Source organism: Dermacentor albipictus, chromosome 1, assembly GCF_038994185.2.
Source record: "Dermacentor albipictus isolate Rhodes 1998 colony chromosome 1, USDA_Dalb.pri_finalv2, whole genome shotgun sequence".
Lineage (NCBI taxonomy): Eukaryota > Metazoa > Arthropoda > Arachnida > Ixodida > Ixodidae > Dermacentor > Dermacentor albipictus.
In genome coordinates, this window is record NC_091821.1 from 343,644,065 (window position 1) to 343,663,447 (window position 19,383).

At 46.2% G+C, this 19,383-nt stretch overlaps 1 protein-coding gene across 10 annotated transcripts in view; it reads right to left on the reverse strand.

The window, feature by feature from the left end:
• Nucleotides 1-19,383, reverse strand: part of LOC135909078 (gonadotropin-releasing hormone receptor-like) — a 538,207-nt gene that overhangs the window by 218,726 nt on the left and 300,098 nt on the right. The window contains exon 4 of one of the 10 annotated variants that reach the window (XM_070531757.1): nucleotides 17,903-17,959. The exons of the other annotated variants lie outside the window; for them this stretch is intronic. The gene's annotated coding sequence lies outside the window, so the exon portion shown is untranslated. The remainder of the gene's footprint in view (nucleotides 1-17,902; nucleotides 17,960-19,383) is intronic. 10 annotated transcript variants of the gene reach the window in all.

The following is a 19,383-nucleotide window of genomic DNA, read 5'->3' on the forward strand; positions in this document are numbered from 1 at the left end:
CTAGCGAAAGATGCACAAATAGCCCAAAGGAAGTCCCGAAACACACTTTTTTTTGGCTGAGTGCTAATCCCCCTTTGAATGGCAGTTTGCACTTTCATGTAAAAAGAAACTTTCGCCGCATTGCGTGCAAACACGCGGCCCTGTGTAACCAACTTTCTGCCGTCAGCACTTTTCGTTACCATCAAATCGGGCCGAATGGTTTACAGCGAAGCGCCGCCGTGTACACTTCAATGCGTGCCGCCGACCGCCTATCTACACTAACGTCTACACTAACGTGGTGACGGTGCTGCCACCTGTAGCTTGATCTCGCGGTAAATAGCTCTTCATAAAGTAAGAACAGGTGGTCACAATCACTCCAGAAATCTTCGATACGTCACTTCTAATAGTCCCTGTGGGGACTTTCAGACGTTTAAAACCGCTAATCAAATAATCATTTATTACAGTTTTCCTTTTCTTCCTGCGATAACAATTATTTTGACAGTCGAGGCACATTCACGTTATTGGCGCGTCCATCGCCGTTGTCGCGCGTTCCCTATTGACGGTGAATGCGCGGCGCGCGCGCGTGAGTCTCTTGATGCGCGAAGCGCGCTCGGCTCCAAAAAGAGCGAACCGAGGTCGACACACCATCGGCGCTAAGCTCAATCGGCTCACTGCAGGAGCCACTCTAGGGTTCTGCCTTCCGCAGCTGCCATGATCCTTGTGCGCACGCACGCTCGCCGCAAACCAGTGGAACGGCGCCAGTAAACATCAAGCTAACGTTATTTAAAATTTGAAGGATGCTTAAGCTTCCACTTTTAGAGGGGAACGCGATAGCATTCGAAGATCCCTGACTGCTGGTCACGCTTGCCGGCAACTGCAGCGTATGTGACCGTAATGTTTACCAGGAAATGCATTGGCATTCAAGTGACTTTTGTGCATGAATGCATAAAAGGACGTTTTTTTAAGAAAATAATTGCAAAGCCAATGCATAGCTCCGCATAGTTTGGGAATTAATATCTCGAACTGGTGTCATCCTTAGTTAATTCCAAGTGTATCGGCCTTGCGAACTCCTCGGCAAGAATTTCTAAATCGCGATATGAGCCATAAATTGATTAGTTTAAAAGTTAATTAGTGAATTTCTTTAATTAGTCGATTACGCATTTCAAGTTCTTGTGAAAGTAATGTCCGCCTGTTCAAGTAGACCAGGTCATGAACTCGAATTGTGCTATCTGCCACAGGGAACCTTTAAAAAATTTTGATAGTGTTCGCTGAGACTACCCGGTATATGCCCAGCAAGAGATGCGTCACGCGAACAGGTCGCACCCCCGTGAAATCATAACACTGTGCGATGAGTTCACGCGCAACGCTAAACGGTACTATCACTGTCAAGACTCGGCTGTTCGGGCAAAATTGCCAATTTATTTTGCTCTAGGCAACACGTCACCCTCAGCTACCTATAATGCACGGAATCTAGTTGTCACTGTATGGGTTACGTTTTGCTAGGTGTTCCTTCCTGGCACTATCACGCCGGTGTAAGGCTGTAACACGAAAATATGCTATAGAAGGTGCATTTCCCTTTCTACGTTATCGAGTGTCTGAAACTTAATCCATTAATGAAAATGCCGGTGCTGACTGTGATGATTACAACAGACTGCTACAGCAAAAGAGTACAGGGACGTCATAGGCCTCAAATGCTACTACGATCTCTCTATACCGGTTATTGCTATACAGAGCGTTCCTACAAAACAAACCTTAATGCCATGAAAGGAGTAAACAAGCAATCAAAACCATGAGTGTTCAATCAGCCAGATTTCGGCGACCCACCTCTGCCAACGAAGGACAAGCTCTTCGCTCCTTTTAACTTTAAGGGACAACAAGGCGAGGAAACTGCCATCGTCCGAGTCTAGTCACGCTTGACAAACACTTCCGTGAAAGGTTCCCGTGGTGTTCAGTCCTGGCCTTCTCCAACTGCCCTGAAGGGAAGACAAAGGAGGCGAAGGCGAAGACATGTGCACCCTTCGCGTTTATTCCGCTTCGTTAGCCACCCTATAGAAGTCCCATCATACCTGTATTTTGCTTGCTTTTGTAGGCCAATTCCCGTCTGAAACCAACGCACGTTTCTCATACGGACCGGAAGTCTGATGGTCAGCTGCCTATATTTTGTATGCCTACACTTTTCTTGCCATACGTTCGGTAACGGCTTGTGCTTCTCGGTCAAAGCCTACTTTTTGGGTTTCTTCCTGGGTATGTTTTCGTGTTGAGCTTGATGATTTCTTCCGACGAATTCTACATGGGGCTCTGAACTAGTTGTGCACGTTTCTAATGGAGAGGACGCCCAGCGATTACCTTCGACAAAACGCTTGTACTGTTTTCTTGATGGAACGCTGTCCTTTTCAGCTATTTTGTAAACGTCGTTACGGAGCTCTCTTTGTACTAGAACAGTGAAGGTTTTATTTCTGCAGGATTTGAAATAGCCACGGGCAATGTCAAAACCAGAAAAGCAATGTTGACACCACGAGGTTACATAAAAGGCGACATTGCGACATTGGAGTTCGCTTTAGACAGTAAATGGGAGTCTTCGACTTGAAAATGTGCATGAGGGCAAACACGTAAAAAAAAGAGAAAGAAATGCGATGCTTGTCTTTATGGACGTAAAGTTTTCTTTTGCTTAATTTTTTTTTCATTACAACCACCCAAGGCAAAGTATCGGCTACGTCATTTCTGTGCCACTGTTATCGCTTTGATAACCAACGTCAGACTCTCCAGTATGCCTTGAATAAACTGGATGACAGGCCATTTACAGAAGCAAAGATCTTGGGAGCCTCACTCACAGTTCATTAGCCCTGAAAGCAGTTCCAGCGCTTCTTCACTACCTGAAGGCAACAGACTTGAGTGCCCGACTATAGACACCCTACACCTAACTTACTGCATGTGAAAGTGCAGTATAGACTTATGTTTTCTATCTCTCTCTTTCACTATCCATTCCCCTCCCCACGTGTAGGGTAGCAAAGTGGACAGTCTGGTTAACCTCCCTGCCTTTCCTTCTTCCCTTCTCTCTCTCTCTTTCTCTCTTTCTCTCTCTCTCTCTCCATCACACCCTATTGTGAGTTCGTTTTTGTGCACATATAAGGTGCAATGCGTGACTCAAATGTCTAATTCTGACGACTGCCACATTACTTGCTGCGGAGTACAAAACAATGCTCGGGCGACGATGTTTAATATTGATACGCTCAGCTATGTACAAGAGATGCAGTGAAACAGAAGTCCTCAAATCAAAAGTTCTCACTGTCGATAGGTAATTAAAAAGAAAGCACTCCCAGATCCTCGACTCCATCTGTTTGTTATGAGGTTTGACTACACAATAATGGAGCGAAAGTTGGCCTCCACTAGCACAGGCGAATGAATTCATATCGTATGCAATGGCGAGCCGGACGTGGCAATCACTAAGCAATCGCGAGCGCATTTCTGCCGTTTACACGAATGCGACGCACTGGAAGTGAAATGCGACTCAAAACTTGTCGCGTTCATGTGAACGCCACTACATGAGTCCAGCACTTGGCAAAGTCACGTGTGCGGTAGTTGTAACATGCAGCCCACTGACGCGAATCTCTGCACCTAGGCAACAACAAGCAATTTGCACACAGCATAGCTGGTTTCGCGATGTAGCAGTCGCTCGTATAGGTCCTCCCAAAAAGAAAAACAGAGAAAAAAAACATATGCAAAAACAAGAACGCAGCAATTCGACCGGACTGGTCACGTTCAGAGGCAGCTAATAACATCGCGCCGGCCAAGCACAGACGCCAACAGAGTTCCAGCCGTGTCTCTATCGCAATTAAGGTACGCTACACGGGGCGGTGAATATCGTGCGACATTACAGGGACCAGGCTTGATCACTCGAAATGCGTTGAATCACTTTTTAGAACCTAGAAGAGCGTGATAAACTTGAAACTTAAACCTCTGAAAACTCATCTTTGAACACAGCTCATTTCTTTGTACTATTTATGAAACAACCGCAATACCCACGCAAGAAGAGTACTGGAAAATTTCTTTTTTCTCTGAAGGAACTTGTTACAACACAGTGCTAAACTTGATTTTTGTTTGTTAAATGAGCAGATGTTGCAGAAGACGAAGATACAAAGCCCAATAACAGATGCCTCTATGCAAGGCACTTTACGCCTTCCGCTAATAAGCGACGTAGCTCGAGCACATCGAGCGATAGTAAGCAAGCCAACAGCGAAGGTTATTCTCTCTGTATATTTTCATACACCTCCTAATCTTTCTTCTTACCGCCTTGCAGTTTGGAGCGCCTTTCACTGGAGCGGGCGCGGGCACCCGCTCCGGCAAAAGTTTGCTTACACTTGCGGTCGTTGCCAAAAATAAATATCGCCTAAAGAAAGTCACCTGTCGGTCAAATACAAATCACTGGCACACGTGATGGAAATTGCTTCCTCTTCGTGAAGGCATGTGTGGGAGTAGTAAACACGCCTTTAAAGCTGGTGGAGATACACTCTCCAAGATTAAACTTCGTTGTAGTTTCTGCCTGAGATGTTTTCATGCGTTTCCTTTCGGATTTTTTTCTTTGCTTTTGTGTCCTTCAACTGGCTTGACGCACGTGCTCTAAACATTTCCTAACTAGAACGTGGCAAGCTGCGAAGATTTAAAACGTGCCCCAGTTTTCTACCGGCGCGTAGCATCGGTGGGCTTAACGTCAAGTTTGGGCTGACTGAACTCCGCGCAAGACACATTGTCAACATCTGGAAGTAGACAGGCGTGCGGGAAAATAGGTGTCTTAGATCGAAGACGGAAAGAAAAGGAAGACATTCACTAGATTTACTATCGTCGCAGAGTGCATTGCCTGATGTCTTGCAAAATGCACTTTCGGATGAAGAAGTGCACGTCGGCAATGAAAGCGCAAGAAGTTTTCAAGGGGATGAAATTTTCATTTATACACAGGCAGTGTGCAAACAGCGCCGGGAAGGAGACGCGTCGAAAAAGAGAATGATTAAGACAAGCTCGATATTGCATGTGTGGTACATCCAAGGAAATGGTACAATGGGTGCCATAAGCTGCTAATAAATCTTAGGGTAAGTGAATAATTAATGCTAGTAACCAGCACACGTTAACAGTTCAATTCTAAATATTTGAGTTGAGTACGAGCATCAGCTCAATAGCGTACGTCTGTTAACAACATACATTTTTATTGTTTACTGGCTGGTGGAACGGGATCTTTGAAAGCATGAATTGGGGCCTCTGCGTTTGGCTTGCGTAGTTTGATACACAGCTGTTAAAGTAATGAACTTATTTTAGGCTCTATGTTCGTTTAGCAGGCTACCACATAAATAGAGTGCCGAAAAGTACGCCATGAATTAGTTTTTCTATTTTTTCTTTGAGTGTGCTGGAAATGGTGATGGCAGATTTGTAGTGAATTGGTCGCATATAGGCATTGCCTGATTGCTCACCTAATTAAAGGTAGCTCGCTTAAGACTTAGCAGGACGCAAAACACATGCGACAAAATAATAGAAGAAAAGAAAGGACCGATCCGATCAGCAATTTTGTTTAATGATAAGGGGAGAGGCATGAAGCAGTTACATTTACGGGCTTGAAAGGGAAGTGGGTGAAGGAAAACGTTATTATTCGAATAATTCCGCTATTTTCTACGGTAATAAAATGAAATACCTACATAAGTAGACGCGCTTGATCCCTAGTTATTGCACGTGCTGAATAGTTGATGAAGAGTTCATGACAACTTGCTTGAGCCCCGGTAGCCTGTGAATTACACGCGTCAAGAAAAACCCAAAACAAATGTCACTGGAGCTTGAGCACAGGATGTTCCTACCACTACACGTTGACGCACCTGCGGGCCTCCGTGCGTTTACGAGTATAGAGTGCGCCAGCTAATGACATTGTGTCAGTCAAGGAACGGTGTGCTCGCCATAGCGTGACGCCTGCTACGCACATGCCAGTGACTCCACTTGCATAGCCGATAGGTTAACTGCGCCATTGCGGTACGTGCCTCGTAGGCGTGCACGTGCGTGTTGCAATGCGCTTGACAGACAGTGGCGGCGCACACTTTTAGGCAACAAAATACCAAAATGTACGACGTCGCGACACGCTCAGCTCGCGTCACCACGTCACGGATATGTCCAGAAAACAAGATGGCTGAGTACTGTGACTTGAATGGATAATAATTACAAATTCGAACGTTTTGCACTCTTTGGGCTCTTTGGTGGTTGCCCTAAACCCCGGGAATTGAAGACTGCCGACACTTCTGCCGTGAGCACATCATGTCTGGAAACGCGCTCTTATTTCATAGCACAGCGGCAGTCGGTGCACACACACTTTCTTGTCTAAGATGCGTCGACTTATAAAAAATATAAAGAAAACGAGCACCACCATACGTGGAAGTTGTCAACTCGCTGTCACATCTTCACAAAAGCTCGTTCATACTGAATGAGCGCTCAGAATGAGGGTAAGATGGCAGGCAATAGCACTGCCGGGGAGCGTAGTTCAAAGAGAGGGAGAGAAATATTTATTCAGAGTTAAGTTATTCTGGTCAGAGTGCCGGGCCCCAATGGCAACCGCCACGTCGTGAGCCCGCCGGATGAGCTCTAGCAAGGCCCGAGGTTCGCCGTGGCGCAAAACGGCCTGCCACTGCAGATAGGTTGAATGGGGGTGTTTGGAGGATTGTAATCATTAGGTGGGTGTTGGCACTCCACCGCGACGTGAAAAGTCGTTGGTTGGGCGCCGTAGCCTGGACGTTTATTGGGGTAGGAGGCAGGAGAGAAGCGGTGGAGAGTCAGTACAGGTTCGGGAAGGAATCAGTTTGAAGGCGTCTCAAGGAAACAGCTTCTACATGGGTAAAAGATTGGGGAGGTGGCTTGTATCTGAAACGGCTCCGTCTATATATTAACCCAGAATGTCTCTGATAGTGTGCGGGATGTCGTAGATTTCAGTGTCTGGGTTGGCCATTTCACTGCACGAGTCCGCCAGGCGGGTAAATACTCGGGCAGCCGCATGAGCACGATCATTGCCCGGCAGCGAGGCATCGCCAGGTGTCGAGATCAGGCTAATCGCGTGTTGTGCGGTGGCGACAGGTATTTGCGTCAAGATTCAGTGTGGTACGTGGCGGAGGTTAGCGCTGCGTAGGTACGCCCTGCGTGCGTCCTGCGAATCTGTGAGTATGAAGTGTGCGTTGGGACTATTGTTTAGGATGCGCGATATGGCGGTTCCTATGGCGACCTCTTCACCCTCACTGGGTCTGGCGTTAAGGACGGGGACTGACGATGTGATGTTCTGATCGTCATCTATAACAACAGCCACCTGTCCTCTCTGGTGGTCTGAGTCAGTGTCCGTGTACTAGACCGTACCAGGGAGTTGGGTCTCAATGAGCTTAAGAAGGTATTTGATGCGGGCCTTTCGTCTTCCTTCGTGGTATGCGGGGTGCATGTTGCGCGGGATCGGTGCTACCTGGAGTAAGGGTAGTAGAGGGGAGGGTAGTTCATGTGCGGTTCGGTGGGGATAATATTGTCGGGAGTACCCTAGCCGTCATAGGAGAAGCCGGCCAGCGACGTGAGTGTGAGCCGTTGCAGTTGACTGACATGTTATGCCTCGGGTAGTTCACTCAAAGTGTTATGCACTACGAGTGGCAGTAGCCGCTCAGTCGAGGCGTAGATAGGAATTCCAAGAACTGGTTTTGTTGCTTTCTGTATGATGTCATTGATTTTTTTCTCTTTTGATTGGACGAGCCGGTGATAGGGAAGGTGGTATGTAATGCGACTAACGATACATGCCTCAGTGATTCTAAGAAGATCGCGTTCCTTGAGGCCGTATCGGCGATTACTAACGCGTCGTACCATGGCCATTATTTGGTCTACTTGTTGTTCTAGGGTGGAAATTATGGGATTCGCCCCACCATCCGCTTGTCCATAGAGCTCAAGCACTCGCACTTTTTGCACTGTGGGTATTCGGGCACCATTAAGATTGATGTCTATGTCAGTTGGTGGCGTTAGGGATCTGGGTCGGATTACCAGGGGCTGAGATTTTTGGGGTGAGCAATCAAGGCCGCCACCACGCACGTATGCTTGCACCACGTCTGCATCTGTTTGGAGTCGTTCCTGAATCTCTCCAGCTGAGCCTTTGGTGGCCCAGATAGTGATATCGTACATATACTAGAGGTACGGGATCACTTCTAGTTTGGCGGGAAGTTTGGACAGTACAACATTGAAAAGTACGGGGGACAGCACAGGCCCCTAGGGTATGCCCATTCCAGCAAGTTGGATCTCGGATGATCGGAAAGCGTCCATCCCGATAGTTGCTGTCCTGTCTCGGAGAAACGCCCACACATAATTATATACGCGCTCTCCGCAGTGAGAGGAGCCGAGATAGTAAAGAATGAGATCGTGCGAGACATTGTGAAAGGCCCCTTTGAGGTCGAGTGCTAGTAGGGCCTTTGTCTGTGCCTTGCTTGTTGGGTCGATTATTTCCTCTTTGATTTGTAATAGGATGACTTGTGTAGAAAGATGGGCGCGGAAACCGAGTTGCGTGTGTGGAAAGGAGCCCTGGGATTCGAGGAAGGGCTGTAGCCGGTGAAGGACGACATGCTCCAATTGTTTGCCGATGCATGAGGTAAGCGAAATAGTTATCAGGTTACCAATGGACAGTACCAAGGGGTTTCGCCTGGTTTTGGTATTAGCGTGATTTCGTTGTGGTGCCACTCTCCAGGGAGGGTGCCTGCTTTTCGGTATGTGTTGTATATGTTTGTGAGAGTTTGTATATCCTGATTGTTTAAGTTTTGAAGGACCGAGTACAAGATTTGATCGTCCTCAGGGGCAGAATTTTTCCTAATATCCAGAAGTGTGGCCCTGACTTCTCGGGTGGTAATTTTGGCCTCGACGGTGGTTGGGCGTTCGTTGCGGTGCGGGTAATGGCAGTATTTGACGCGGGACCCTTCGTGATGTACCTGGCTCCCAGGTCACGTAGAAGTCTGTCCTTGTCGCCACCATATTTGCGTAGGAGCTATTTTAGTTGTCCGTTATAGTGTGTTTTGGTGTTGCTAGGAACTATGAGTGATCTGAGTGCCCATGTACCCGCATTGCCTAGCGTACCCGAGAGCTTGTCGCACAGCCCTCGCCAATTATTTCAGGTCAGTTGAGTCGCATATTCCTGCACCTCGTTAGTAATGTCGGCAACGCGGAGTTTGAGCTTTCAGTTAAGCTTCCACCTTTTCCACCATTTGGTTGGACCCCTGCATGCCTCCCAGAGGCGCAGAAGATGCGGATCAACATCAGGGGTTTCGTGGGTTGTTGATATGTATTTGGTGACCTTCTCAAAGTCTGATTGGATGGTTTCAAGCCAAGCCTTATAGTTCTCAGGTTTGCCTACTCAGGTCCTGTTCCTGCGAAACAGAGTCCAATTAGTGATCCTAACTTTACGTTCTGGCACCCTAATGCTAGATAGCGGCAGGGTGATGCTTAGGATGTAGTGATCACTTCTCAACGCGTCGCCCGTTTTTCCCATGTTCATGTTCCTCCCAATCCCCTAAGGAAGGTGAGGTCCGGGCATGCATCACGAGATGCACTTGTGCCTTCCCGTGTAGGCTGGGTTTGGTGTGTAAGTAAGGTAAAACATAAGTTGCACATTAGGTCCCACAGCGTGGTGCCCTTCGGGGTATCGCTGAAGTACCCCCATGCCCTGTGCGGGGCGTTAGTGTCGCCGCAAATGAGGAGCTGGAGGCCTAACTTAAGAAATTCTGTACAAAGGCAATGAAAGTTGTGGGCACGTGCTTTAGGTGGGCTATAGATATTTAGTACAAAAACGCTTCTGTGCCTCACGTCTCTAGGAAGAATTTCTATTATTTGATATAGTATTTCGGCGTCAATGTTGTGGATAGCGGCTGTGATCCCCTTTGATACCAGGGCTCCCACTTGCGGATCCCCGCTCTCGAGTGTTTCGTAGCCGGGTGGGGAGAAGGGGTACAGTTCGGTTCATGAAGGAGGATAACAACCGGTCTCTCTCACGCTGTGGCAACGTACTGTTGCAGGGACCACCGTTTCTTTCGGTAAGCCCTGCAGTTCCATTGCCACAGTACGAGAGGGTGATCTCTATTGTCGCGCTTCTTCATCAAGATTGAGGTGGGACGGCCGGATATAGGGATTTGTGCGTTTGGAAGGGACCGTGCCGGAGTTTGTCTTTGGTGGCTCAGTATTACGTTGTTTAAAGGTGTTTAGGATGGATTTCTTGAGTTCTGTCGCCATTTCCTGCAGCGGCGTGCGGAGTACGGAATTCTGAAATTCTGCAAAGGCCTTGAGAATCAGTTCGGACGTCTCCCTTTTAATTTGTTCTCTCATGTCCTGTAGAGTCTGTCAGAATTTTCGACGGGGATTACCGACTTGTAGGCAGGTATTGCGCACTTGATGGCGAGGCACATGGATGTAACATCGGTGTTCGGCCCCATAATATCTGACATAATAGGGAACTCGCAGTCCGGTGGAGGTTATCAGCGCCGTCCGGTCCCAACGTAGGAGTAGCTCGCTCTATGGGACCTTGCACCCCGTAGCTCGCTGGACCTTTCATTAAAGTTATTCCATCCATCCATCCATCAGCGCCGTATTAGTCTTTCCCATCATCCGGGCGAGGAGTACTTCATAGCCGGGGGCATTCAGGTGGTCGAGAAACTCGGTCGATGTAGTGCCCTTATCGGGTCCAGTGATTATCCTTTTGCACAAGTTATACCGCGCTGCGATATAGGCCGTGACAGGACACTCACGTACGCCGAGGGACATCGAGGTGATGGCTCTCAGCTTCATGGCTAGCATCTTGTCGAAGCTGCTCACGATGGCTATGTTTTGCTCACAGCGGATTCTTAAGAAAAGTTTGTCGGCCTCGTTGTCGGTGAGCCCAGCACCGAACCCGATCGCACGGGCTACGGAATGTTTTGGCCACTCGCCGATGCGGAGGCCGTTTTTGGGGCGGATGACTATCTTCAAGTCGTCAATGGGAAAAGGCGGCAGTCGTCAGTTCACTAACCTGCGTGGTTTAGGAGTATTCTTCCCGGTGCCTTGGGATGCCTCTTCGCAAGTGGGCTCACTGGTGGGGTTGTTCTTGTCTCGACGTCGGCGGCGTAAGGCAGTGATCCAAGAACCGTCGGCAGGATTCCCCGGATATGCCTGAGACTGAGGGTCAGCGTCCTGAGGGACCTCCATGATGTTAGTGGCCATCATACAGGGTAAGTGGTACGGCTCAGCAGCCTCCGGTGTGGTGGGCCGGCCACGCTGCGTCCATGATCGTACTCGAAAGGCACTAGTTAGGCTTATTTCGATATGTTGTCGTTGGGGGGGGGGGGGACCAAACTACGTCGATTCGTTGTGAGAAGGCTACTCACTCGATTCTGGCAAAATTCGGCACTGATTGTGCAGTTTGATGTCCTCCGTGGGTTGGTGGTGATCGCAAGTTTATTCGATGTAGTTGGAGAGTATACCAAAGGACGTATTTACCGGTTGAAACACAAATGCACCGTAAGGAGCGGTAGCAATAAATATGCTCTTCACCGTAAAATGTTTCTGCAAATCACTTACAAAGCATTTAGATGCAGAATCTCGATGAATTTAAAGGGGGCGAAAAGAGAGACAGAGACAAAGAGACAGAGATGGATGGAGACAAGATAGACGACACGTCGAGCTCTCGCTCACAACACAATGGATTCAATTGTGAGTGGGCCCTTGTCTATCTTGTTCCCGTCTTTTCAGGAGCTCTTTATATCCATCATGAACGAAATCCAACTTACAGTGCTTTGGAACAAGTTTTTCCTCATGGTAATCGACAAGATGCTTCAGTTGTTTCTGCACTGTTCTGGCGACGCACGTGGCTTTAGCGGACACCTTTAGGCTATCAGTACGAGTTGAACCAGTCGGGTGCGAAATATGATGGACTACCTATGAATGTGCAGCATTTACATATCTTCATTTCAAGTGACTCGACACTCCACTGCAAATACGACAAGGTATTAGGATGATGCTCTGTGCATTTTTTTTTCTGGCGAGTCATGATTAAAAATTAATCAATTATGTACTTATTACTTAGCAGGCAATGTTCCATTTTTTGAATGAAACATTCAATCACAGGCTTGGAAAAAAAATTAAAGTATTGGGTTTTACGTGCAAAAACCACTTTCTGATTATGAGGCACGCCGTAGTGGGGGACTCCGGAAATTTGCACCACCTGAGGTCCTTTAACGTACACCTACCTCTAAGTACATAGGTGTTTTTGCATTTCGGCCTCATCGAAATGTGGCCGCCGGGGCCGGGATTCGATCCTGCGACCTCGTCCTTAATAGCCCAACACCATAGCCACTATAGCCACTAAGGAACCACGGCGGGTAATCACAGGCTTAAAGCAAATGTACAATGTTCTTATTTTTTAAGTTTCAATCTTAAAGGTTTTGGCATCATAAGATCCGATGTGATAAAGTAAAGCGGATTCGCCGATTCGTACGAGTATTTTATTGCTATAATTTTTATATGGACACTCACAGCGGATTTATGCAATTGACGTTGCCGTGAAGTTCCGTATATATTTATGCATATGTATGCTATATGTATTTCTGTGCCATATAATACCAATTGCAAGGTTGCTGAAATATGGTCTTCTGTTTTTCATTAATTATTCCGCAGAATATTTCATAATTGCAGGGTGAAAATAAAAGCCTTCAAACAGTTCTTTCACAGCGCATTTCTTTTAGCCTACATCTTTTCAGACTACTAAAAAGCGCCAAACATTATCAGTTCTTTCAATTTGAAAGCATTGAAATTTCAATGGCGCAGCTCTTTACGGACAGCGCAGTTGCGTTTGTGCGATTTCATTATATTAGACATCACGCAGCGTGTGCAACAAGCCTTTTAAGAGTGCCAGAAATTTCGGCGTACTCGCGTATGTTCCATCGGCCGTTATTCGCACTCTTGTGTAGTTCCAACCATACGAAATAACAATTTAATCTATACAAGTGAAATTGCACTACACAGCTCTGTAGCTGACGGCAAGCTGATGACAATCGTATCGAGTAACTCTCGTTCCTCATGTCTGAGGTACTATGCTGAAACCTATGCTGAAAAAATACATGAAGAGAGCCCAGTGCTCGTGGAGCTTGCTTCTTTATTTATTTATTTATTTATTTATTTATTTATTTATTTATTTATTTATTTATTTATTTATTTATTTATTTATATTATCTACAGCCATCATCGCCTCATATTGCAGCATCTCCGCTCCGATGGCCGGTCACGTGAGATGTCACTACAGCTACGGTAGTCGGTGAACCGTTAAAGTTAAACCGGCGGCTAACTAATAACAATAGAAACGACACAGATGAATGCAACGAGTTTGCACTAACCTTGCGCCAAACCAGGATAGCTTCCTGCGTCTTAGCTCATCCTTTAATGATATATTTAACAACAAGGTTTAAAAATTTTTTTTAAACCTCATCTCAGCATGCCAGCCGACGTTTATCATTGAAGCAATATAGCGACACAACTTTCTGTGACTGTTGTGAAGCGTTACGTGCGGGGCATGTACGGCAGCGGGGGACTTCTATCCCGTGATGCCCTATGGACACTCTACGCCATCTAGCGGTGCCACTGTGAAGCCTGCGCATGGCCTCCGAAATTCATGGCGCGCCAGTGCGTGCGAACGCCGAGAACTGTTTCGTCACTGGCCGGACACTCAATGGCGCGCGCTCAGTGAACGAAGCTGGCGAAATGTTCATGCAATAACGGCACATATCCAGTGCATTCGTCGCACGGCTAGCTAAAGCGGTGGCGTGAAAGACGTTCACTGAAAAGCGGCACATACCCGATTCATTTGTGGTGCAGCTTGCTAAAGCGTCGAGCTTGCAATCCTTGAGGAACCCGCGTGGCACGGGTTCAATTCCACCCACCAGTAAAAAATGTATCTTAGAGTTGAGCTGGTCGAAAGCGCCCATCCCGATATCGGCTGGTCGAAATGCAGCCGGGCTTCCCGTCCCGCGCTTGCGACTCTTGAAAACCACTTCGAATCCGCTACACACGTGGCACCATCTGGTGGCGCCGCCTTGAAGTCCACCCTCGGCGCGCGTTTCATTCCTCCGAGTATCGGAGATATTTAAACTATCTTTAAGTCAACGCAGTGCGGCACGTTCCCAGTGGCACATATATTTATAGTTATCCAAGTTGGCGTCCAATACGATAACTGAAGAGCGGCACACACCTACTGCCCCATACCCAGCGAGCCAGCCAGGTTGGTACAAAAGAGGTACGTGTTTGGTAAAGAGCGGCACAAAGGTACACAGTGCCACATGTCCAGTCACCCAAGTTGGTTACGAACCCTCATACCAGCAGCACGATGCGCTCTCCATTCGATTATGCATGGACTGCCCCAGTGACCCAAGTTGGTCGGAAGATAGATAGATCATGGAAAAAGCGAGAAGTACCATAAGTAGCTTAGACGCATGAGTATTTTTTTCTTCTATGTTTATACTTGGATGTCGAAGAGTGCTTTCTAAATCACCGAATTAAATTGTACGCAGTTTTTCACTTCTTTAACACTACGTATTCGAATACTACGTGGGCATTTCATTGCGCAAACCATATTGACTTTTTTGGAAGAAACAACTCAAAAGTCAGCTGGCTTAAATTTTTTTCAATGTTAGAAACAATGTAACGGCAAACCAGCTGTGCCACGACTCGAACTCTGTCACGCCGCTGATAGAGCAATAAAAGTCGCAGGTGTATCGAATGTTCTTTCCGTTCATCTTTTATCGTTTTTCAGAGGCGGCGTGGCTATGCAATGCTACGATAGAAAAAAGTGAGAAAATGCCATTGAATGTGTATTTCTTGTTCGTTGTTCTGAAGTGCACTTCAGACACCGCCAAAGGCATCGATCGTATAGCCTGCCTGTATTACTAATGACCCTTGTCCCGAAGGACGTTCCTGAGCTCTAATTCAGTCAGTGCTTAGAACGCTGCTCTTTGCCGACGGAACGTATAGGGACAGGAATAGTACGCAAGGAAGACAGCGAAAATGTCGACCGCTCTGCCTACAGCTGACGCCGGTGAAGGAAAAAAAATGCATAAAGAAAACACTTGCTCGATTAGGTTCTCTACATGAGGTACGGCGTAAGATCACGCAGCTATTTTGTTTTTTCGCAACTCATAAAGGCGAATGTCTGCCCCGCTACGCCTTAAATTTCTCGAGCGCTTCCAATCCTTCATAGAGAGACTGCCTATATATATGATGTATGCCTATATATATAAGGAAGGTTTCATGCGAAAACGAAGAATAAACAAAACAGAGCAAGGTGAGTTCTTGTTTTTTCTTTTTGCGAAGAAATACGAGACACTATTAAACTTGTTCACAGCTAACCCGCGGGCTCCCGTTTCACTTAAATGGACCCCAGCTGCTTCGAGTCGTAGAAGGATGATAAACGACGGTGTCTAATGACAGCAGCTGCCTGGAGGCCTTCGAAGCGTCGCGTTACTAGAATTACAAATTTATAAAGTTCGAAACTACTTTGTTTGGTGGGAACAAATGCCTTCTATCGGTAGTATCTAGGAGGGCTTAGAAGATAAAGTTATTCCGCTCCTAAGCGAATAAATTTTAATGAGAACAACGGTGTCCAGAAGTAGTCTACTCACTTTTTTTCGGTCTTTCCTTATTTATTTAAAATAGCTTACAGACTAATTTAAGGGCACTAAGTAAGGGTGTGTAAAATGTAAGTGTTTCAACATGAGTAATCAATATAAATATTATTACAGGGAGTCACAAGATAAGGAAAACAAAGTTTGAAAATGTTTGTCCATGTTAAGCTTTAGACAGCGTAAACACAATAATACACTTATACACACTAAACATTCAATATATACATGTACATTTTTAACAATTTAAACTCAGTGAAGGGCTAGGGTTTAGCTAATAAAGTCGCCAGTAAAAATGGTTCACCTAAGGATCAAAGAAGCAAAGTCACAACATATGGCTACGTCTGCGAACCTAGGTTACTAAGGTAACTGAGTGGCAATCTCTTTCCCACTCATTCTTTTAGTGGTACTTCGTGGTAAATCGGTTCGCACTCGAGTCACCTTATAAACTCCCTTTAAGGAGAAGGGGAGCTTATGCAGGAACGCTAATTCGCACTAGAGAAAGAAAGGCAGCGAGAGAGAAAAGACAAAGAGGTCAGCCACGCCAATCTGGTTGACTATACTGGCGTTATCACTCTAACAACAGTACTTCCCAGGATCACAAACACAGAAGACTTATGCAACAATCACAGACATCCTAATTATTCAATCCTAATTATCCTTATTCAACAATCACAGAGAGACACCTAAGCTTAATGATTTTCTTCTGGACATTCGAAAACAATACGACAACGTCGATGTCATCCACCACACTGAAATACGCCAGGAACCTGACATTCTGCTTGCCCGGGACAGACTATACCCCAATGTTTATGGCGTCACGGTAACTGCTAACAACGTCAAGTACAGGCTAAGGGACTAATTTAAATCGACGCAACCGAAAACACCAGTAAAACCCCCGTCCAAGTTAGCGACTGCATGCAAACACACGACTGAAATTGTCAACACCAGCTCGCAGGCATGTTCAACCAAAGCTAGAACCCAAGAAGCATCTACACAGACTGTTGAAGACGGCTGAAGCCACAACCACCCATGAAGCTTTCACGCAAACAATTACATACACTAATAAGCAGACAGATAGACAGACACACATGGCGCAGGCCTCGACAACAAATTAAAGTGTAAAACGACACCACGTCATGCAATGTCTACCATGCATGACTACCAGCCACTACGGATAGCGCACGCTACAACAAATCTCACCCTGTCCGTCAATACCGCAAGCTCGCCACCAAACAAGCAAATTAGAGATTTTACCTAAAAACATACATTAGCTGCATTAAACACAGGAAAATTCCGAAATGCCTTAGAATTAAGGTTAGATGTGCCCTCGGCTCTTTACCCTACAGGCTATTATTGAAGTGGAATGCTGTCCTAAAAATGCACCTCTCCCTTTCATTGATATTCTCGAAGAACGCTGCCAGGAAGAACTTATGAAAATTATTAATTAGCTCTGCAACATCAATTTATCTAAATCGAAAAAAATGAACTTGAACAACTTGATGAACCTGGGAAGTAAAACCTACTAGATAAATACGAGAACAAATATATTAGAACTGCAGATCCACCCAATAAAACTAATATGACCCCTACAGCACATAGCTCCACGATAGTGCTATGAGCGAACATCCAAAGCACTGCAGCAACGTAGTAGACATATTACAGAGTTTTAGTCCCCATGAAGTTGATCTCCTCAAACGTAGTCTAACGTATTTTTCCGACGAACAACGCAGTAAATGAATACGAAATCCACAAAGATATTATAGGGCTTTCAAGATGCATGCGCATCGAGGAATTCTTTTTCGATAGGCCAGACGTAGGAAACAGGATAGACGCAAGAGTAGAGCAGAGAAAATTATCCGAAGCATTGGGTCAGACGACAGAGCAACCTTCGTAGACGCGGCTGAATACCCAGACAGAAATAGCTATGTAGCAGTAATCGTAGATCACACCCAAAAACCTCTTACAAGCGTATCAGTTAATACCAAACATTCCGAGACCGCAGAGGTGGTAGCCATTGGACTAGCATTGGTCTCCACGAATGCTAAGTACATCATTAGCGATTCTCAAGCGGCCATTAGAAATTATGCAAAAGGTAGGATCTCTCCTGAGGCATGGCACATCATCAGAGTCAATGAAGCAAAGTTCTCCAATGCAGAGAAGAACGGCAGGCAATTGATCTGGTTCCCAGCGCATACGACTCCAGACATTCCCGCAGTCAACCTCAACGAGGTAGCACACCGCGAAGCTCGAGGTCTTACTCGCCGAGCTGAGCAAAGAGTGACTTCCATCGGTCAGGAGAACGCGGAGGAGGAAATCTGGAGAGAAAAAGATATATTAACAAGATTTAGTGATATTACCAAATTCTATCAAAATCGGAGGCGAGTATTACCACCGCCTCACACTAAACTGAACATAGCTGAGTCCGTTACTTGGAGGCGACTACAAACAGAAACTTATACGAGTCCCATGCAACTAAAAACTTTCTGCCCCCATATATACGAGAGCAATATGTGCTAGCTATGCAAGTCTGTTAGAGCCACCCTTCAACACATGTTGTGGGGATGTGAAATATACCAAAACAAAATGGCAGTCTCCCCAGAAAATCTACGGGCGCGGTGGTCGGCCGTGCTGCTCAGCTCAGAACTCCAAGACCAACTTTGGGCCGTCCAGCGAGCCAAGGAAGCCGCACGGGAGCAGCAGCTCCCAGTGGCCATCTAGGCGGCCCCAGGCCCGGGCCTCCCAATCGCCGGATTCCAAATAAAGTTATCACACACACACACACTCTTTTAGACAACCTAGCACGTGGACGCCGGAAGCGGAACTGTGCCCAGGCCTTGATTTATACATAAGGCTTATCTCAAAGCAAATTCCAGAGTCAACGCGGCATTACTGCAAACACAGAAAATTTGTCCCCCGCTCATCACCAAATTTTTAAAGAACTCTCGGAAAGAAATTATATTGTAATAAAACCAGCCGCCAAAGGCGGCTGTATCGTAATCTGGCCTATCAAAAAGTACCAAATGAGGCCGCCAAACAATTGAGCAACCATACCCATTACAGAAAACGCCACTCTAACCCAACTTCAGACTACAGCAATCTCGTGCAAAGCGCAAGGTCGGAGCTCTTGTCCAGGGAATTAATCAAGCGATCTGAATATCGCTTCATGATGCCCAAGAACAAAGAAGCTGGCCGTTTTTATATTCTTCCTAAAATACATAAGGTTCCTGTACAAGAAATATTTACAACAGAAATCCCAAGTCGGTCCATAGTGTCTAATAAGTACATACCTACTGAGTCACTATCTAAACTTTTAAATCATCCCCTGTCCAACATCCTCACCACCCTACCACCTTATGTTCAAAACACGCGCCACTTCCTTTGAATTCTCGACGGCACTAACGCAAACGAAATGCTTTCAGACCACACTAATCAAGTCACTTTATATGTTTCTGCCGTTTACAATAACATACCCATGAATGAAAGAATTGAAGCCGTATCGAAATCCCTCGCATTCAATCCCCAAGCGCACGCTCCTGATGTTTACTTGTCACTGATTGGGTTAATTTTCACGGTCAATTATTTCGAATTTGATTCTATTCACTACCTGCGAACTTTCGACACTAGCACGGGAACACCATTCGCTCCCATGTACGTGAATGTTTTTATGGGACAGCATGAAGCAAACCTGATAATGTCATACGCTTTAAAAAACACCGCACCTATCGGTGTTACATTGCGA